We start from the raw sequence: 22,835 nt of genomic DNA, 5'->3' as shown, positions 1-22,835 counted from the left end.
ACCAAATATGTATTCAGGTCTTTCTTTTGCAACTCAGATGCCTCCAAATGCCAGTTTCACAATGATCTTGACTTCACACTCCAGGAAATGTACAAACTAGGGAGTTGCTTCCACACAGCCAATGCTCATGTTATGCTTTCATACATACAAACATTTGTAGAAGATTTTTAAAGAGATGATTACACACTTTAAACTTTCCCGAATTTTATTCCTTATTTGGAAAAATGTGACAAATGCATTGCCCTGAGGCCAGTCAAGACCTAATTTCAGACAGCATGCATGACCTTAACCCTCTTTCTTGCCAAGGCAGGCCCTTTTTTAATTGTTTAAAACGAGTAATCTTTGCTTCTCCTCTTCATAGAGATATTTTTATCTCAGGTCTCTCAGGGGCCCAACAGTAAGCCCACAAGCTGTCTTCACCACAGAAGACCTAGGAGACTATAGGACTCCTAGTCCTGTTATGGGAATAAGTTGTCTGCTATTCGCACTGTTATCCCAGATTTCTTAAGACATACTTGCCAATTAGGCCTCATCCATGACCTTGTTTCATAAGAAATAGCTAAAAAAATGCAAGTAAGTACATGAAGTGAATTAGTTAGAAATGAAATCTTTGAGACAGTAAGTCTTGACCTTGATCATGAAGAAGGTGTCAGGGCAATACCTCAAACAAAGGTGGGAACAAGCACCTCTTTGTTGTCAGCCTTGCCTGAAAAGAAGAGGCCATGACAGAGGAATGGCGTGCATAGGTAGAGAGGCAATAAGCTGGTCGGTCTCTCTTATTGTAAAGCAAAGGAACTCGGATTTGATCAGGCAGGTAAATTCTTCAATAGAAGAATAGCAGACTAACAAATATCTGAGAAAATTTAATCTATTAACAAAAAAGATGCAAGAAAATGAAGTGAAAGGAAACTGAGCTACAGTATTATCTCGATAATTTGAACACACAGTGATGAAAACTAGAAAGGTCTACAGTTTTGCAAACAATGAGAGAGAACCCCATCTAAGTGATACTGTCCATAGTGAATCAGCAGACTCTGGAAACTGACCAGATAGAAGCCTAATATACATATGCAACAAACCTGCACGTTGTGCACACGTACCCTAGAACTTAAAGTATAATAATAATAATAATAATAATGATGATGATGATAATAAAGAAGCCTGAAGCAGGGACTAGCACCAAAATAACTCAAAAATGTTGACCCAGGAGCATACTGTAGAATTTAATACGAAAGGAGGTTGAACCAGATAACCTGTAAGGTCCAGTTCAACTCCTACTGTTATGATTCTAAAAAAGGCAAAGACCTCACATATTTTAAAAAAAAACAAGGAAGTCCTCAAACTTTCTTAATTCTGAAAGTATTTACTGAGCACTATGTACCAGGCACGGTCCAAAGCCCCCAAAATACAATTGTACACAAGAAAGGTCTTTGTCTTATGTAGAAATATATTCTAAAGGGGGTGCACATAAAAAAATTCACTGAAGGGCTTAAACAGAGATTGATCCAATCCAATTTATGTTGTAGGATTACTTTTCTGCTGGGTAGGGATCAAAGGCTAAAGAGGGAAGATTTTTTTGAAGGCAGTTAGAGGGATACGGGGGGTCATACTGAAAATGTAAAGAAGTAAAACTTAAAAGATATTTACAGATAGAGTTTCTAATTGGACTGGATATAGTCAATGAGAATAATGGTGGAATCTTGAATAATTGCTATGTTTCTGGCTGAAGTAATCAGGGGTATGTGATACCTTTTGCTGTGATGTGGAAAATTAGGGGGAAGTAGGAAGAATGGAAGTTTAAGGGGAAAACAAACCTCCTAAGGAAAACATTATTGTTGAAGAAGGTATTATTGACTGACAATGTAAGTAAGAAAATGTGTGTCAATTCCTCCATCAATGGACATTCCAGTTGTTTCCTATATATCTTGACTATTGTGAATAATGCTGCAATCAATATGGGGGTACAAGTGTCTCTTCAAGATCCTGATTTTAATTATTTTGTAGAAATACCCAGAAGTGGGATTGCTGAATCATATTGTAATTCTATTTTTAATTTTGTTATATACCTTGACTGGGATATTATTCAGTCGTTAACTAAAGGAAAATCTGTGAAATGCAACAACATGGATGAACCTTAAGGATCCTATGCTAAGTAAAATAAACAAGTCACAGAAGGACAAATACTGGATTATTCCATTTGTATGACGTATCTAAAGTAGTCAAGTTCACAGAAGCACAGAGCAGAATGGTGGATGCCAGGGTCTGCAGGGAGGGGGAAATGGGGAGATGTTGTTCAATGGATGTAAAGTTTCAGTTTTGCAAGATGAATAAGTTCTAGAGATCTGCTGCACAAAGATTGTGCTTGTAGTTAACAATACTGTGTTGTACATTTAAAATTTTGTTTAAAAAAGAAAAAAATGCTGCTGGGCACAGTGGCTCATGCCTGCAATCCCAACACTTTGGAAGGTGGAGATGGTAAGATCGCCTTAGCTCAGGAGTTCAAGGCCAGCCTGTGCAACATAGGGAGACTGCGTTTTTAATAAAAATAAGAAATAAAAATTAGCACAGCATGATGGACCATGCCTGTAGTCCCAACTGCTCAGGGGAGGCTGAGGTAGGAGCCCAGGAGATAGAGGCTGCAGTGAGTTGTGATCACACCACTGCACTCCAGCCTGAGTGACAGAGCAAAACCTGTCTCAAATTTTAAAAAGAGAAAGAAAAATAAAAAGAAATGCTGCATTATTGATGATCTTGATGGTCTAGAGACTGATACCCTGTGAAAAAGATAGGATTTTGACATGTAATTCAGAGGGATCAAATATAAATGTGGAGTCATTTTAGGGATATTTTAACCAATTTATTGAATTTATATTTTACTTTTTTGAATGGAAATTAAAGTTCTAAATAATAAAAGTCTATTTCCAAGTTTTTTTAATAAAAAGAAAAGGTGTATCAAGTGTCAGGTATTTGAGCCATGCCAAACGAGTTTCCACCTGTGGAGGACTCATCCCTCTACAGTGAGTATCAACATTTAGGGTTTGATCTGTTGGCTTTTTGAGTATCCAAGAGCAAGTATTTGGGGTTTCAGTGGGCAGGGTGAAAGTGAAGCTTGCGGATTGAAGCTGAGTAGGTCTTTCATATGTAAGTCAGAAAAAAATTACAAAATATTTATGCATCATCAAGTAGCTTATTAGCACTGTCACACCACATATTGATGACAGTGAAGAGTCTAGGCAGGGATGTTCTTTACCATCTTAGTGCCACAGGCAAGACTCAAAGGCAAACAGAAATGTTTTGGGGGAAAAATTAAGTGACTTCCCGGTAATATGTGAGTCTTAATGACAAAGTCAATATTCTTCCCCATAAGCTCATGTAATAGAAAATCTTTATGTACAATATTGGTCTCTGTTATCATTGCTTTAATTGTTATCTAAAAGTTACCATTTCTACTTTAATCCTTACTTAGAAACATCCAGTGCTGAAATATACTCATAGTTGCCAGAAGCAGCTAATCAATGTTGTAAAGATTCTTCTGACATAGAAAATCAGAACTTAACACATAAACGGACTTTCTGTCTTGTCTCTAATCAATAGGTCAACTGGTTCTGGCCCAAGTATTCAATATATATTTAACCTTAAAATAATAGACCCTTTTAACCTAGTTCCATGAATCTCTCTAAGTTAGGGGGCTATGTCTATTAGTTATTTGGAATAAATGGACAGAATCATTCAATGTTAAAAGGAAGGAAATCATTTTCATACAGCATCTTAAACGCATCTCTGGTTCATTTCTTCTCTAAGTCTTACAGCTCTCAAATCTTTCCTCTCTTCTTACCCATTGCCACTCTTGGTATCTCATCCTTCAGCAGTCTTCAAACTCTCTAATACTATTTAATTAATCCATCCAACATACATTAATTGAGCAGCTACTTATGTGACAGACATTCTAGGTACTTCAGAACCAAGCAGACAAAACTTTCTGTCCTCGAGTTTACATTCTACTGAGGGGAGATGGGCAAACAAGAAACCTAGTAAGTAAATAAATTAAATAGTATCTTAGAAAGTGGTAAGTGCTATGAAAAAAAAAACCAAAAAGACAAAGTAAAGGAAGATAAGGAGGATCAGTACGGTAGTGTGAGGTTAGATCATTGGACCAGGGAGTCCTCATGGAGAAGGAGAGATCTGAGCAGACTTGGAGGAGGAGGAGTTGACCAAGCAGATAGCTGTGGGAAGAGCATTCCAGGCAGGGGAAATAGCCAGAGCAAATGCCCAAAGCCAGAAATGTGCCTAGCTTTTTCCAGGAACAGCAAGGAAGCCCTTGTTGGCTATTGTGGCCAAGTGAGAGGTAGAGCTGCAGTAACAAAGTCACTTTCTTTTCTGTTTCCCACACCAGGACTCAAGTCAGAAATGTAGGCATTATCATAGACTCCTCCTTCCTCCACCATCCATTCTATCATTAAATCATGTTGATTTTGCCTCATCCATATCTTTCTAATATCTTTTCTGGCTTATCTTATCTGGGTGATAGGAATGCCTGTAAATTTTAATTTTTTAGACATTTTTATTGCTTACTTTTTCTTTGTAAAAGTGTATACTATATTTATAAAAAATAGTAAAATAATTTTATAATAAAATGTTAATAATAAGCTCTTTCATTAGGGGGAAGCCCTGCCCTACTTATTTATTGACATGGGGAAATATATGACATTGTTTAGCATAAAAGCAATCTATCAATTTATACCACGTCTGTCGTCTGTCTTTACAGAGGAGAGACTACGAGATACACAATAATATGTTAGAGATGATTTTCTCTGGACACTGTGATAACAGGTGACTTTCCATTTCCATTTTTCTACACTGTTACATGTCTTATGCATTGAATATATATTATTTCTATAATTTTTTTTGAGATGGAGTTTTGCTCTTTCACCCAGACTGGAGTGAAATGGTTTGATCTCCGCTCACTTCAACCTCCACCTCCCAGGTTCAAGCAATCCTCCTGCCTCAGCCTCCCAAGTAGCTGCAATTATAGGCACCCGCCACCACGCCCGGCTAATCTTTGTATTTTTAGTAGGGGTGGAGTTTCTCCATGTTGGCCAGGCTGGTCTCAAACCCCCAACCTCAGGTTATCTACCCACCTCAGCCTCCCAACCTGCTGGGATTACAGGCGTGAGCCACCACACCCGGCCTGTTTCTATAATTTTTAAAAATTAGCAATGTTGTTTTTTATATGTTTTACATATTTTAGTAAAACTAATACTAAAAACCTGAGTAGTATCATATATTTGCATTGAAGCTACCTTTGTTAATGCTAATTAAATATTCTACCCCATTCCTCCTTCTTGATATGCACTACAACCCTACTGACTGATTGGCCACATCTAGAAATCCAAGAAAAGAAGACATTCGTGCAATTGTTTCTTGTTTATGCAGCCCTAAGATAAGTGAAAATGACTGAAAAAAGATGACTTTGGAGAGACTACATAGGAAGAATCTGCCGTTCTTCTAAATGGCAATATGGTTAAGGGCTGGAACTATCAACATAAACTTGGGAATACTCATTACATTTTTGTTCAGATTCCCAGCACCAATACTATTGTCTATTTGTCTCAGCTGTTTAATACCATTTAATTTCTATTTCTCTGACCTGAAAGCCTGTCTTCCCTCATATTGAGAAGAGTTCATTATCATTTCCATCTCTCCCCTGGGAACTGCATTCATTTGCTCACATCCTAATCATAAAGGGTTAAACTATGGACCTCACCTTACCTTGTTCCTAGAAATCCTGACCAGAAACGCTCTCCTCAATGAGCCCTCGGTGTCTTTATTTTATATCTAAGCCATCTTCCCAGTCAATGAGCCTCCCTAAAAGATTAATGTAGTTTGAACTTTTATAGAGGAATATCATTTGTGCACTGTCATATTTAGCACAAATGGTGCTTCAGTCACAGTTCAGTAATACTCTAGCATATTACTTCCAAGGCATTTGAGAGTTTAAAGAATTATTGAAGGGCACGCTGTACTCATTTGGTAATAAGGCAGAGAGCACTGCTTTCTACATATGATTTCAGCAAATGGAATCTCTGCTAATTTCATTGCACGTAGCAAAATAGTTGTGATAATAACCAAGGTAAAATATCCCACTGGAGGGAATAGATGAGATACATTTTTTATAAGACCTCCAAGAAATATTGAGGAGGAAGTTCTAGAATTTGAGGGCAAGATGTTGAGAAATCATCTTCTTTCACTGAATACGTACCCTTGACACTGTGGTTTGTCAGTCCTGGGTGTGAAGTCACAGCCATTACTTGGCCATTATTTGGCTGCAGAGTCCACTGAGCTACACACGCGCCATGCAGAGGGATGGGGGCAGCATAGGCATTAAAGAGAAATAAAGCAGTTAATATCATTTAGAGAAAAAAATGTAGCTACACCAAAGCCCAGGTATTTGGTGAGAAAATTCCCTATTGCAGCTTTGTAAAGAGCATACATGAGATAAGTTTGGGTATTTTTTTTAACATTTAAATTGATAGGTACCTTTTAGAGGAAGGAAAGGTCTTGCTCACTGTCAGGTGTCACCAAATAGTAGTTTACAGGTTTCTGGATGAGTGTGAATCAGAAAGAAAGAGAGACACCTGCTGTCATGAAAGGACCTTTTCATATAGATCCTGTTCCAGCTCTGTCTCAGGTGTTGGCCTTATTTCTTTACCAAATTATACATTCTAAGCAATTATAGCATTTACATTAATATCTCTTAGTTGTGAGAATCCCGAGAGCAGAAGTGGCACTCCCTTTTCTAGGTAAAGGAAGGCATAATTTTGCCATGTGGGGAACAAGCATATTTGAAATCCATTACAATTTCTTCTGCTTATTAAAAGTTACTCTCTGGTATTAGAATCAGCTTGCTGAGACATTTGGAGAATACTCAGTTTGTATTAGTTTGAAAATATCCAACCCTTAATTTAGAGAGCAAACAGCTGCGCTCCTCTCTCCTCCCACTGCTTCTCAACAGTGTTGAGCCCTTCTCCTCCACTGCTCTGTCTTTGCTTCCGACCAGAGGAATGTCTCCCTTTTAAGTGGACGCTCCTGGGATATTCTGTGGGCAGCCTCTTCATATCTCTTACTAAGGTAATGTGAAATTATTTCTGCAACATTTTGGTATCACCCACCACTTAGAAAAAGTGGTCAAAAGTACAGGTAGCACATGAAGCTCTTTAGATTTTAAACCAGATATAAACCCAATAAAAACCTTATGAAGTATACAAATACCCAGAATGACTCATCTGACTACTGCTGAGGTGACAATATGCCAAAATCCTTAAAAGGATAAAAAGATGCTTTTACAGATTTTTTAAATACAGAAAATTTATTGTATAGTATTTAGTGTCTTGTACATAAGACTATACATATATATATATATATATATATATATATATATATATATATATATATTTTTAGAGAGAGAATCTTGCTCTATCACCCAGGCTGGAGTGCAACGCCCAGGCAGTGATCTCGGCTCACTGCCACCTCCGCCTCCTGGGTTCAAGAGATTCTCCTGCCTCAGCCTCCCGAGTAACTGGGATTATGGGCATGTACTGCCACAGCCAGCTAATTTTTGTATTTTTAATAGAGACGGGGTGTCACCATGTTGGTCAGGCTGGTCTTGAATTCCTGACCTTGTGATCTGCCCACTTTGATCTCCCAAAGTGCTGGGATTACAGGCGTTTGAGCCACCACGCCCGGCCAAGACTACAATTTTTTTTTTTCAGGTACCTTACTCCTCTCCAGGTATCCTACGTTGACGTCAACAACCAACATATTCTATTTCCCTGCATAAGTCATTGTTCAGGGATGACCATGGGCCTTTACAAGAGCCAGTAAACATGAAATTCAGAATATTGGTTCAGATGTATTCTTTTCCTCATTAAAATAAATTATAAAAACACACAACACTAAGAGTTACTGGACATTATCTTGCAAGCACTAAAGAGAATCAGACTTGGGATAAAGCTGACACCTTAAAGGGCAAAGTAGAGAGAAGAAAAACAATGGCCCCCATTGATAACATTATTGAGCCTTGACACCACATTCTGAAGCCCAACTTAGCTTTGTTTTACAGCAACATAAACTAATTGGCCCCTTATAATAATAAGGCAATTTAAGATAGGTTTTCAGTTTTTTGGGTTTTTTGTTTTTTTGGTTTTTGGTGGGTTTTCTTTGAGAAGGAGTCTGGCTCTATCGCCCAGGCTGGAGTGCAGTGGTGCAGTCTCGACTCACTGCAACCTCCACCTCCCAGGTTCAAGTGATTCTCCTGCCTCGGTCTCATGAGTAGCTGGGACTGCAGGCACCAACCACTAAGCCTGCCTAATTTTTGTATTTTTGGTAGAGATGGGGTCTTACCATGTTGGTCAGGCTGGTCTCAAACCCCTGACCTCAGGTGATCCTCCCACCTCAGCCTCCCAAAGTACTGGGAGAACAAACATGAGCCACCATGCCTGGCTGGTTTTCAGTTATTTATAACAACATAAAGTTCTAACTGATAAAGATCTAACAGATCCAGAAAAAAATATTAAAACTCTAATCAAGAAGCACATTGTCAAAGACTAAATAAAGCATTTTTTGGCTTATAATTTTATATAGTACTCATCACCAGGCCACCCAGGCTCTGTGACAAATGAGCAAGTGTGATAATTTAGAACTAAACACCATACCGTTTCTCAGGTTCTGCCTGCAAAAGACCTTTTTTAATTTTTTATTTTCTTCTTTTTTTTTTTTAAATCTCTGAACAAAACTGGAATCAGGATTAGATGCAATTTTCTCTTTCATTCAGGGCCCAGATGGCAGACTGCACGAACTTAATTTCTGGTCTGTTGGTAAAAATTTGAGGACTGTCAGCTCTTAAGATTTTAAGTAATTCAGTTAAGTGACTATAAGCTCTGAGGTTTGAGAACTGTGTTGTCTTCAGTTTTGTGGTTGTTGTTTTGTTTTGTTTTTAATCATTGTAACATATCTCAATATTCATAGGCCATCCTTGGAGAAAATTGGCAGGACTCTCCCCAGTGTCTGACAACACGGATTTGTGTACAAGCCAAAGATCCCCACGGATCTGAATTGGAGCAGCTGGAGCTTCTAAGGACTGGTGTGATAGAGCTCAGTGAACATTTGGGGAACTGCACCATGAGATGCTTCCTTGAGAGAGGCTTGAGAATAGAAGAATGATGACATAGCAGAAGCAGACCAGAGGCCAGAGGAATGTAGGTTGTCCACAGTACTCTGGAGAGGCTTTTAAAGCTCACAGATTCGATGCACCATAGGGTTGTGTGTGGGGCAGCAGGCAAGATGCTAAAACGGTCACCAAGATTTCCTGCCTCCTCCCCCCACCTCTGTACACACGCTGCAGGATCCCCAGGACTGTTAATGTGATGTGTGTTTCCCCCATGATTCCATTATGCAATATGGTACAGGTGACTGTAAGAAAGAAGGATTATCGAGATGTACATGACCCAATGACCTGAAAGCCTTAAAAGCTGGGAGTTTTCTCTAGCTAGTGGCAGAAGAAAAGATTAGAGACTAGGAGCATCAGAGGGATTTGCTTCACCATTGCAGGTCTGCAAATGGAGGGGCTGTGTGGCAGGGAATGTGAGCAGGATCTGGTTGCTGAGAGCAGTCCCAGCTGACAAGCAGCAAGGAGATGGAAATCCTAGCCCTGCAACTGCAACCAAGGGAATTCTGCTAACAACAAGCATAAACTGAAAAGTTGATTTTTCTTTAGAGCCTTCAGACGAGAACTCAGCCCAACTGACACCCTGATTTTGGCCTTGAGTTCATCCTGAACAGAGAACTCCACCTTGCCATGCTAGACTTTGACTTACAGAACTGTGGGCTAATAAGTGGGTGCTGCTTTAAGCCTCTAAATTTGTGGTAAGTTGTTCCACAGCAATAGATAATGAATGCATTTCTCAAATCAAAACAGTAAACAGAGGAAACTATTTTGGCAGGAACAGTGAAGAATGAATGCAAGGAGATAGAGCCACATGTAGAAAACCTACTGAAATCATCCAGGGTTTCCATGCATAATAAGAACCAGTGGCAAACAGTAACATAGTTCAGACCTGCACATTTTGATACTAATCATATTACTGAGTTGGAGAGGAAAGGTTATCAACACAGAAGATGTATAAAAATCACGTGAAAAGGGATATCGTCTTCATAACTTCCAAAGCTCAGCCCTTATGCAGTATTGGTGGCAACACCGGGAATGAATAACTGATTTATAATTGTATTTGTAACTCAGCCAAGTGAGTATAAATTTGTTGGCTACACATATATATGTGTGTATATATGTCTGTGTGTGTATATATATGTGTATATATGGGGGTGTGTGTATATATATGTGTGTGTGGGTTTTTTTTGATAGATATTTACTAATGATGGGACAAATACGTAAGAAGAACCTTGAGACTTCCCGCCAGATTCCTAGCTCAGCAAATGATCCCATGCATGTGGGTTAAGAAATCAGAGGTGATGGGAATAAACTAATTTTTATGTGTCTTGGTTTTCACATTAGCCCCTATATCAATTGTTTTCTGGTTTTGTTTTTATTTCTATTGAGTGATCTTGAACTATTTTCACCAAGTAGAGATTGATAGATTAAATGACAGACAGACAGAGGCAGCTTTGTTGTTTACTAAAGAGTTGTACCTGATTATGTACAGCTTTCTACATGTGAATCTTCAAGCCCTATTTTAAAGAATAATGTGAAGCTATCATTCACAAAAAGTTTTTTTAATAGGCATCATTTTTTAAAGCAGTTATATACTCACAGCAAAATTGGGTGGAAAGTGCAGAGATTTTCTGTATATCCCTGCCCCAACCCATGCACAGCCTCCCCCACTATCAACATCCTCCACCAGAATGGTACATTTGTTACAACTGATGAACATACACTGCCACATCATTATCAACCAAGGTCTATAGTTTAGACCAGGTGTTGTGCATTCTATGAGTTTGGACAAATGTATAATGACATATATCCACTGCTGTGGTATCATAAAGAACAGCTTCACTGCCCTAAATATCCTCCATGCTCCACCTGCTGCTCCCCCAGGCCCCTAGCACCCACAACTTTTTTGTACTGTCTCCATAGTTTCACCTTTTCAAGAATTTCATCTAACTGGAATCATACAACTTCTTTTACTTGGTAATATGCATGTCAGTTCCCTCCATGTCTTTTCATGGCTTCATAATTCATTTCTTTTTAGCACTGAATAATATTCCATTGACTGGGTGTATATCTTGGTTGTTGCCAAGTTTTGACAATTATGAATAAAGGTTTAATAAACATCTGTGTGGAGGTTTTTGTGTGGACCTAAGTTTTCAGCTCCTTTAGGAAATACCAAGGAGTGCAATTGCTGAATCATATGGTAAGAGTGTGTTTCGTTTTGTAAGAAACTGTCAACTTGCCTTCCAAAGTTGGGGTACCATGTTGCATTCCCACCAGCAATGAATGAGAGTTCCTGTTGCTTCACATCCTCACCAGCATTTGGTGTTGTCAGTGTTCTGGATTTTGGCCATTCTAATAGGCATGAAGTGATATCTTATTGTTATTTTAGTTTGCATTTCCCTAAGGAGATGTAATGTGGAGCATCAATTCATATGTTTGTTTGCCTTCTTTGGTGAGATGTGTGTTCAGATCTGTTGCCCATTTTTTAATTGGGCTGTTTAATCAGGTCGTTTAATTGGGTTGTTAGGTTTTTAGGAGCTCTTTGTATATTTTGGATTGCAATCCTTCATCACACAGGTCTTTTGCAAATATTTTCTCCCAGTTTGTGGCTTATCTTTTCATTCTTTTGACACTGTCTACTGTCTTTTGCAGAGCAGATATTCTTTTTTTTTTTTTTTTTTTTTTTTTTTTTTTTCTTTTTGGGGATAGGGCTTCGCTCTGTCACCCAGGCTGGAGTGCAGTGATGCAATCATGGCTCAATGCAGCCTAGACCTCTGGGGCTCAAGCAATCCTCCCACCTCAGCCTCCCAAGTAGCTGGTACTACAGGCATGTGCCACCACACCTAGCTATTTTTTTATTACTATTTGTAGAGACAGGGTCCGTGATGTTTCCCAGACTAGTCTCAAACTCCTGGGCTAAAGTGATCATCTTTCCCCAGCCTCCCAAAGTATTGGGATTACAGATATGAGCCACTGCGCCCAGCCAAAATTATTCATTTTAATGAAGTCCAGCTCATCAATTCTTTCTTTCATGGATCATGCCTTTGGTGTTGTATCTAAAAAGTTTTTATCAAACCCAAGGTCATCAAGATTTTTCTCCTGTTATCTTCTGTTTTACGGTTTTGTATTGTGCATTTAGGTCTATGATACATTTTGAGTTAATTTTCATGAAGAGGTTAAGGTCTGTGTCTAGGTTCATTTTTTGGTATGTGAATGTCCAGTTGTTTCGGCACCATTTGTTGAAACACAAAACACTTTTCCTTTCACTGCCAATCCAAAGAAGACAAAAGTGGGGTGCCCTAGTGGTGGGGAGGACGCATCTGTGGAGACAGTCTCAGAGTTGTCATATATGAGTCAAGACTTTAGACAAGTTTACTCACATTGATTCCCCCCTGTACATTTTGCAGAGGGATTAAATGATACACTGCACATAAAACACACAGTATTCCATGGAACAACAGATGTGGAATTGATAGGTATTTTATTCGGAGAAGCCATTTCACCTCTCTGCCTCTTTTTTTTTTTTTTTAATCTTTAAAATGGTAGTGGTAATATGAGGAGTGGCCGTCAATGGAAATAGAGAAAGCATGCAGGGTGTGTGGTCAGCAGTGAGCACTGCGTGAGCAGCAGCCCTCCCACCTGGGACCAATATAGGAATTACCACCTGATAGAAGTTGTGTGATTCTGTGATTCTTAAAACTTACACTTTTTTTTTTTTTTTTAAGATGGCCTGCTCTGTCACCCAGACTGGAGTGCAGTAGTGCGATGTCAGCTCACTACAACCTCCGTCTCCCAGGTTCAAGTGATTCTCTTGCCTCAGCCTCTGTGTAGTTGCGATTACAGGCACACACCACCATGCATGGCTAATTTTTTTGTGCTTTTAGCAGAGACAGGGTTTCACCATGTTGGCCAGGCTGGTCTCGAACTCCTGACCTCAGGTGAGCTGCCCACCTCAGGCTCTCAAAGTGCTGGGATTACAGGCGTGAGCCAATGCGTCTGGCCAAAACTTACTTTTATTTATTTATTTATTTATTTATTTATTTATTTATTTTAGTAATATTAAGGGTCTTTAATTAGGTACTGCTCATTTGAGGCAGTGTCCCATTTTTCACTGTCTTGGTTAGAAAAATACTGTGACCTTTGTTTATTTGTGTGTGAACTGATGAATCACAAGTGAGTTTAAGATCATTGCAGTTCCCCACTCATGAACTGGTACCTCCTGATACACACATCGAAGACTTTGATGTCCAGTCAACACTGAGAAAAACTGCTGTGGAAAGTTCACATGGATTCTGAAGACACCAGCCATTCCGGATTTTGACACGTGGTTTGACATAATAATTTCTACTCCACAATAAGCCAAATCCTATTCCTTCCTCCCTGAAGCCATAGGCACTCACTAGGCCATAGGTGGCCAGAAGGTACAAGGCCTCTCTAACCACAGAAAATCTCCATCAAGACTCCTATGAGATCTGACTTGGGAGCTGAACAGGTCCACTATTCTAGCACAAGGCAAGACACTCATTTGACACTCAGTGTAAGTTTTTTGAATAAATGGCATTTTCAAACTTTGTGGGTTAGTTATAGATAACTCTATTTTATATATTATTGAAATTCTGACAGTGACTACATTCAAATTAGTAAGATAATCTCTGTGGTTCTTTCTCACTTCATCCTTTTGTACTATTAGAAGTAGTAGTATCTAGAACCTGACCAAAATAATACCTCTAACTGGACTGGTGCTTAACAACTCCTCTCAGGGGTCTTTGAAACTTACTAAAATGAGTGACCCAATTGTATTCGTGTTGTACTGCTGTGATAGCAGATTACCAAAAACTACATGGCGTAAAACAACCAAATGTATCATCTTACAGCTCTGGAGGTCACAATCCTCCCTCTGGAGGCATCAGAGTACAATGTATTTCCTTTTCCTTGCAGGACCTCCATTCCCTGACCATCCTCCCCTTCTCACATCACTTCAACCTCTTGCTCCCATTGTCATATCTCCTCCTAAGTCCTCCTGCCTCACTCTTATAAAGACCCTTGCAATGACATTGGCTCATCTGGATAATCCAGGATAATCTCATCTTAACATTCTTGACCATATCTGCAAAGTACCCTTTACTATATAAGATGACATATTCCTGGGTCTCAAGCATCAGGACATGAACATCTTTGGGTGGCCACTATAACAGCCTACTACACCAGTGATTTCTTAATTCATCTAAAATATGTATTGACAGATTGACTATCTAAAATGTACAAGGCACACTTGGGCATTGTCAGGATCATAAGGATAAGACCAAGTTCCCATCTTAAAGAATTTATTACATAATAAAGCAAAATAAGATACATTCATAAATGACTCTCAGTTTAAAGATCCATATAGGCAAGCACAAAGGACAGAACAATACGGCTCTCAGAGCCAAATACAGGAAATTAAGTAGGACACTAAATTCAGAAAGTGCCAAAAGTTAAGGTTGTCATGGCAACATGAACTCAGCAACACAGCAAAACCTGTTCATCAAAAGTATACACTTAACAGCTTTTCACAATTATGATCTGCTGAAAGAGCAGCTTTCATTCAATGATCCAGAAACCCTTACAACTATGGATTAGCTCTTGTTCTGTGGCTATAAGAAAAGAAATGGTTTCACTAACCAAACTCAATATCACAAATATTTAGATGTCATCGACTATGTGTGAGATGTGTAAGACAAGAAGATGAGGTCTGAGGGCATGCAAAGATAGAGAAGACATCATTCTTGATCCCAAGGAACTTTTCATCTAGGGCTACGGGCATGCAAATGACGGTAGGGAAAGTACACTAAGCAGAACATTGCTAAGGAAAGTCAAAGGGGTGAGTGGGCTCAGACGGCTGGGAGTGAAGAAAATTCTCCTGGATTGGGTGGCATTTGAAATGGGCTTCCAATGATGAATGGTATATTTGCAAGGAAGTGGTATGGTGAGAACAGCCAAATAAAAGATCCAAAGCTGGAAAGAGCAAGGCGTGTAGGGAAACAGTAGCAGTCTGGCTGAAATAAAGACTACAGGAAAGAGTCAAGTTGCTTGAAATGTGAGATTCCTACTTGTCTTACAAAGCCAGGGCCTGGAATGATATATAGTAATGTACTTAGTAGACAGCAGGGTTTTTCATAAAGACATTACCAAATTTAAAAGATCAAAGGCCTCTTTCCCCTATCTACTTTCCCTGATTCCCTACTGTAAAAATTTACTTTCAGAAAACCTCATATCTGATTTTCTCAAGCCTCTTATGTCCATGCTGTTTTGTGGCCTATGTTGTTCCCCCGAAATGCAAGGCAAAAGTTATATCCATTTTCTAATAAGGAGACTGAAAATCAGAGGTAAATTTCTCAAGTTTACACAAGGAAGGCAGTGGTGACGCAGCTTGTCTGTGTGACTACAAAGCCCAAGCCATTTTTTTTTTTTACTTTGTTGATCTTATCACACTGTGCTGCAATTACTTGTTTGAATGTCTCTCTCTCCCAAGTTAAACTGTGAGGACCTTTTGGACAAGTTCATATCTTGCTCAATTTTGTATTCTTAGAATCTAATTCAACAAATGACACAGAGTCGGACCCATGTAAGTTTTGTCAAATAAGGAATTATGGATTTTAGGCAACCAGTTACTGATGGCAAAGAGTTCTTTTCTTTGTGAAAATGTAGCAGTAATGTCCGCTGTATGACCTGTTATAGCAAACACTTAGTTGGTTTTATTCATCACTTGGCTATTTATAAAAATACAAAAATAGATATGAACTACATGGATGTCTCTTCTCTCATGTTAATTCACACTTGCATCTTGCCCTTTGTCTGTGTCTGTTCTGCCCAAAACTTGTTCCCAGCAATACTGAAAAAAATAAAATAATTGCCAATCCTGCTGGTATCCTTGGAGGACAAAAGTCTAGCTTCCTTGCCAATTGGGTTGCTATGGCCCATGGTCCAGAGATCCCACATCAAACTTCTCTGTAACTTGTGACACCACAGGGCACCATCGGCCTCTCAGCATCCTGTTTGAGCTGGTGCCCAGTAAAACTCTGGCCTGGATCGCAGCTTCCCTCAGCCTTTCTGTCCTCTCTCGGAAGTTTTTTTAATCATCTAAGAGCACTGGAATGACAATTTCCTTTTTCTAATTAGGATAAGAGAAAATCATTTGCTCTTTGGCTATTACTTCGCCTGACCCCACTAAACTCCCAATCTCCTTTATCCTGAATTTTCATCCCATGGGTTTATGTACTCTGCCTAGTGCTTTTTCTATAAGAACTGTTATATTAAGCATTTCTCAAGAGACACATTACCTACTCTTCATGCGTGGCCCTTCCCTGGTTCTAGTTTCCAAGTATTGGAAAGACTGCCAGCATCTCTTCAAAGCTACAAAGTAGAAACCTTGGAATAGTATTGAATTCATCTCCTAGCCCATACTCAGAATGCTAAATTAGTTGCCAAGTTCTGCCAATGTTTTCTGTAACAAATTTTTCATAACTACCCCTTCCCTTCTATCCCTCGCTCACTACAGCTTTGTTGAGTTTCTTATATTTTCCCAACACTCTTTGCCTTTAGACTAGCCTTATTACTGCTGAGAAGGTATTTTCTCCATGTTCTGCTATAAATTGGGGGCTATTTCACTCTTTAAACCATAATGGAATCGCACAGGCCTTTTGATCACATCAAAAGTCTTTACCGTGTGCTTCATCAAGATGCTACAAATTACTGAATTCTTAGCCTCCTCCCAAAACTCTCCCTCCCTTGACAGGATTATCTCTTTAATGATCCTACCCTACTCTGCTCTTTTAAATTTTTATCTTCGGCTTCTCCCCATTCACTTAAATTGTTTTAGAAATTCCCTCCTTCCTTGGAGTCTTGCTAGGTAGATCCTGTACTATCAGGAAAAATTGATTTGGAAGGTCAGCATCACCTTCAAAATACAGGCACAATCTCTATTTCCACTGCTACCCCCTGGGACAGGCCACCGTCACCTCTTTCTAGAGCTGCAGCAATCAATTCTATAGGTCTCCTCTGTCTGTCCTCAATACAGCAGCTTTAATAACCTTTTAAAAATCAAATCAAATCACTTTACTCCTCTACTTAAAATCCAAAATGGTTCCCCCAAGTTACTCATAGTAAAGGCAAAGTCCTGTCCAGCCTACACAGGCCCATGTAGTCTAGCCCTTTTCCCTCTCTGAGCTAGCATCATACTCTCTCCTTCTGCAATCCACTCCCACCACAAAGGCCTGACCTCATACTTGCCAGGCATTTGCCATCCGTCCTGCTTAGGGCACTGCTTTCCCCTCCATCTACTCCTTCAGGTCATTGTTCAAATGCCATCCTACTCATCCATGAGTAAGGCCTACCCTGACATCCCACCTAACAGTGCAATTCATCCCCTTTCCATGCTTTGTTTTTCTCCTTGGCACTGATCACCACCTCATATATTAAGAATGGTTAATTCGCTTACTGTCCCTACATACTAAAATTTGAGTGCCCTGAGGGCAAGAAGTTTTATCTCTTTTGCTCATAAAACAGTGACAAGAACAATACCTGGCATACAGCAATTTCTCAATGCAAACTTGTTGAATGAATGAACTCAAAATATTAATTTACTACAAGTTTTCTATTTGGCCATTGTTACTATTCAAACTTCATAGAGATACAGAACGTATAAAACACAGCCTCTGCAGTGCAGAGGGCACATTCAATGCTTTAACTTTCCAACGTTTCACTCATAAGCAGCAAAACCATACTGCTTTTTTTTTTCTATAGTCACCAACAATGCATTTGCTGCCCTCAGAACCTAAAGGGAGCCTCTCAAACACCAGATCCACATCTAGGAGTCCAGTCTACAAAACTAGACACAGTTCAAAATGGAGCAAGCAGAGGCAGACATTATTGTAAAAGAATAATGAGGGCCAGGTTCGGTGGCTCACGCCTGTAATCCCAGCACGTTGGGAGGCTGAAGCAGGCGGATCATGAGGTCAGGAGTTCAAGACCAGCCTGGCCAAAATCGTGAAACCCCGTCTCTACCAAAAATACAAAAATTAGCCGGGCATGGTGGCACTTGCCTGCAGTCCCAGCGACTCAGGAGGCTGAGGCAGGAGAATCCCTTGAACCTGGGAGATGGACGTTGCAGTGAGCAGAGATCAAGCCACTGCACTCCAGCTTGGGCAACAGAGTGAGACTTCGTCTCAAAAAAAATAAAAAATAGAAATAATGAGAAAATGGATGCCTTATATGGTAAGAAAAAGTTCTGTCTAATGGTCTTGTTTACAAATCCCAGGACCTTATAAATGGAAGAGTCCGGATCTTTTTCAAGATCCTTGTTACCCAGGATCTTTTTAAATATCACCTAGTTGATAAAGGTTGAGATCACCCATTGCTGCAATCCCAGAGACACCCTCCAGGCCCCAAAAAAAGGCCAGATACTCAGTTTATAGAACCACTGGGATACAAGATTCGATTAAAAAATACTCATGGGACTTGAAAAGGAGTTCTGAATGTGAAATGTTACACCTGTTGTCTTATATTTGAATTTCCATTATTTGTATAAAATGTTTTCCTTCCTTTTCATGAAATAAATAAGAGTCTGAATCCCTTGGCTGAGAAATCCTGTCATAAAACAATACTTTGCCAGCGTTCGCCCCTCCGTGTGAAGTGGCAGAGATGATGAGATGATCTCCGCAGCTCGGCGGGCCTGCGGGTGAGGGGGCCGCCATGAGGCGACCACTCAGGAAAACGCTGGAGCAAACAGATGGGGCCTCCGCTGTGCCCCGAAGGCAAACAGCCCCGGCCCTGCCGGACCCGGGCGGAGCGCATTCCAGAGTCTTCAGCGCCTCCTTGACAATGCCCTGCCCCTGGCTTCCCAGACTTCAGACCTTCCCCTCCTTGATCTCTGGCACCGTGGAGGAATCGAAGAGAAGGAGGGTCCCGAGGGAGAGCGCATTTCAATCCTGCCTGGCTGTGTAGATAAAAGCCAACACCTGCTGGCGAGGCGAGGTGCGCCTGGAGCCGGTACTATCGGGGCCTCACAGGTGTGAAGACCGCAGCGGGGGGCCGAGCACGGGGGAAGCCGTGGCCACGGAGTGCGTGGTGCAAGCTGAGAGCCGGGCGCGCGCTGCCGCTGTTCACACACAGGCTTCATCCCAGTGCTCTCAAAAAGAAGAGAGCTTCACCAGTGTGTTCCCACGTGTAATATACCAGCTCTGCCCATGTGGGTGTCATCATAGGATTTTATTACTAATTTCAACTGTGGTGTTCCACTTCTGAAAATGCTATTTGGTCAAAAGTTTAGATTTTAAATACTCACAGAGAAGCACACAATATTGCTCCGTGCAGCATTGTAATTATAGCAACAAAAGCATGGAAAACAATATCCATCAATAGAGTTAGTTTAAAACATTATGTCAGGAACATATAATGAAATCATCTGTAGCTTATAAAAACCAAACATGGAAAGATGTCCATGGTAGAGTAAATCTGAAACCTAAGTTGCAACGCAGTATCAGAGCTGTATGATCTCATTTGTTAAAATATGTAAATGTGTTCATCTTTCCTTAGAGAAATATCTGCAAGAATATTCACAAACTACCTCAAGGGATTGTGGGACTCTTCATTTTCTATTTCATATATTCCTGTATGATTTAAAAGTTTGCAACAAGCATGTCCTATTTATATAAACAAAAAGCACATTCAAGCATGCATATGTGTGTTGTGTGTGTGTGCTTGTGTGTGTGCTTATGTGTGTGCGCATGTGTGTGTGTAATTAAGTTTCCAAGCTTCAGGCATAATGAAATCCAAAGTAATAAATGATACAGAGTAATGATAATTAATTTGTTATTAATTATATCTATAGAACAGACTTATATTGTGCCTTTTATCACTTCATAAGAAATACATGACACTAAAATTAGAAAATTGAGGTCATTTATAGGAAAACAATTTCTTTTCTTCTGAATAAAAAGCACCTGCAATGATCTATTGTTAACTCCAATTACTCCCTCTAACAGATAAGTGAAAACGTAGCTGATAATATAAATATAATACAAATTTAGGTGAAAACTGCAGTCTCTATGGAAATATCCTTTTTCCCCCACACACTCCCTCTCTTCTTACCCCACTCACCACCCACTCCCCCACCTAAACTCAGGCTCCAATACCTGAAAACCATCTCTTTCACTTTCTTGTTTGTTCCTAAAGGATGGTGGCATCAGGTTGTAAATCACCACAAAGAACACTTTTAGTGATGTCCCAAAATTTATTGTTCCCAGCTTTGCTAAGATTACTTATGAGAATGCTCACTGTGAAAGAAAAACATAGCTCGGCAAGTACATTTCCAGGCATTTAGACCTGGTTCTTGCTGCAAAATGTAGAGAGCAAGGAAAACAACTTTAAGACCAATAAAAAATAAAATAAAATAAAACCCTCATTACGTCTCTCATAAAAGACATGAGAAATGACTTAAAAATTCTAACTGGCTACTCTATGTTTAGAAAGGACCAAATTACAAAGGTTAGTCTATTTTTTGTTAAAGTGCACTTGTAACAACCTCTCCATAGATGATACATTTAAATGAACATTTCTCTGCTGCCATCTCGTGGATTATTTAGGTAATGTGGTCAAAGGCAAAGGCAAATCTAAAGTCCTTCCCACCAAAATTTTACCGGATGTGAAAAGTCATATTGATTACTTAGTCATTTATTTGACAGAACAAAACATAACTTAATGTATATAGCATGCTACATATAACATAGTAATCCTCATCCTAAGAACAAGGTTTAAGATCCTTTCCCTTTTAAATGTTGTTAACCTTGATAGAGAAAACAACAAAATGCTTTTTGCCGTTGCATAAGCAATAATTACTACAAAAGACATTATATCTCTATTCAATAATCACTAAAAGTAACAAGATCACACCAGTGCACTCCAGCCCGGGCAACAAGAGCGAAACTCCGTCTCAAAAAACAAAAAGGCGGGGAGTGGAAAGCAGGGCGTTGCTGCTGCGTGCTCTCAGTTGGATATTTCTTTACCTTTGGTTGTAATTTAGATGGCTCTATGGGAAGAGAAGGGTGTTGGCCTAACAGATCATGCCTTCTGAACTAGATCCTGGCCTCCAAGATTCTACTTCTCCATTAGATTCTAGAACCTCAGTTTGGAAGGCTTCAATATAGAATATTAAATACTCCAGGAGTAGAGCCTGGGATTGGTAGATTTAGGGGGGAAAAAATAGAACACCCAGTTAAATTAAAATTTCAGAAACACAACGAACAATTGGGACATACTTACCCTAAAAAAATCCTTGTTGTTTACCTGAAAGTCAAATTTCTAATGGACATCCTGAATTTTATCTAGTTACCCCATATAAATGTTCTCCTTCCCCAAAGTACTATTGATGCCAGTTAAAGAACACGGATATTGCAACTAGAGAAAAATAAACTGCTTCTCTTTTTAACATAAAGTTATTTTTTAATCATTGAGATAAAATAGCAGCATGGTGGCTCACACCTGTAATCCCAGCACTTTGGGAGGCCCAGGCAGTAGGATTGCTTGAGCTTAGAAGTTTGAGACCAGCCTGGGCAAATCCTGTCTTTACAAAAAAAATTTTTTAATTAAATTATGAAAAGATAAAATAGCATAAGAATACTCTGAGTAAGAGGTTTTCCAAATATTATGGGGATAAAATAAGGCAAATTATATCAAGGTTATAATTTAAAGGTAGAATTGAAGGTTGGTGGAATTATCCAGTTTAGTCATTCAGATATTTGGTAAGCACCACATTAGATAAGCACCATCTATGCTGGACACGGGGAAGAAGATGAACAAGACACAGCCCCTGTTCCCAAGAAGCTTACAGTCTAGTAGAGGAAAGAGACAAAAAGAGATGATAAACCTGTGATATAAATAGGAATATAAAGGAAATGGGGATTTCATGCCTGTCCTCTCCCTTCTCGCCTGCCCCCCAGCAAAGCCTACAGTGCCTGGTCTCATCACTAATGAGATATGACTATCACATGAAGAGATTTATTTACAAGAAATAGACTAGAACTGTCTGCACTGATTCTTGATAAACATCAAAACCTGTACCTTGTCTGCCAGATAATAAAATGTCAAAGCGGGTAATAACCTTGGAGATCTCATCCAGCATGTGCGTTTTATGAACAGAAGCCTGCCATCCCCCAGCCAGCAGGCATCAAAGCAGCTGACCAACTTTATCCAGAGTTTTTCCTGGCTGCTGCTTCCTTAGGTGAGGTCTGGCCATGAAGATGGTTTGGCCCATATCTGTTTCCAAATAATTTATTAATTCATGCTTCCAGGGACCAAAACTATTAAAGCAGAAAGAATTATCAAAAGAGTTACAAGAAAGCCTGCTGCCCACATTGGAACTAACACTCCAACCAGAGTAACATGCACAGTGAGCTTAGGAAAGTAAAGGAAAAAAGTTATTAACATCAGAGGTGATGCTTCCACCTTATTCAGCAAATAATATCTACTCATCCCATCCTTTGCCCTCATATAGTTGCTTCAAAAGGCTCATCTCTGAACTTTGATACAAACTGACCAGGAAAATTCACCTTGTGTTGACAACCCGTTCACAGAAGCA

The 22,835-nt window shown here is 39.6% G+C and overlaps 1 long non-coding RNA gene across 1 annotated transcript in view; it reads right to left on the bottom strand.

Annotated features, from left to right (window-relative positions):
• Positions 1 to 21,308, bottom strand: part of LOC139355671 (uncharacterized) — a 36,426-nt gene extending 15,118 nt beyond the window's left edge. Inside the window, exon 1 of the long non-coding RNA XR_011606506.1 lies at positions 21,265 to 21,308. This is a non-coding gene — a long non-coding RNA (uncharacterized lncRNA). The remainder of the gene's footprint in view (positions 1 to 21,264) is intronic.
• Positions 21,309 to 22,835: the final 1,527 nt, after the last annotated feature.

The sequence above is a fragment of the Macaca nemestrina genome, chromosome 8 (assembly GCF_043159975.1).
Source record: "Macaca nemestrina isolate mMacNem1 chromosome 8, mMacNem.hap1, whole genome shotgun sequence".
In the NCBI taxonomy this organism is placed as follows: Eukaryota; Metazoa; Chordata; class Mammalia; order Primates; family Cercopithecidae; genus Macaca; species Macaca nemestrina.
Note: the sequence above shows the minus strand (reverse complement) of the source record. Positions and strands in the feature narration are given on the sequence as shown.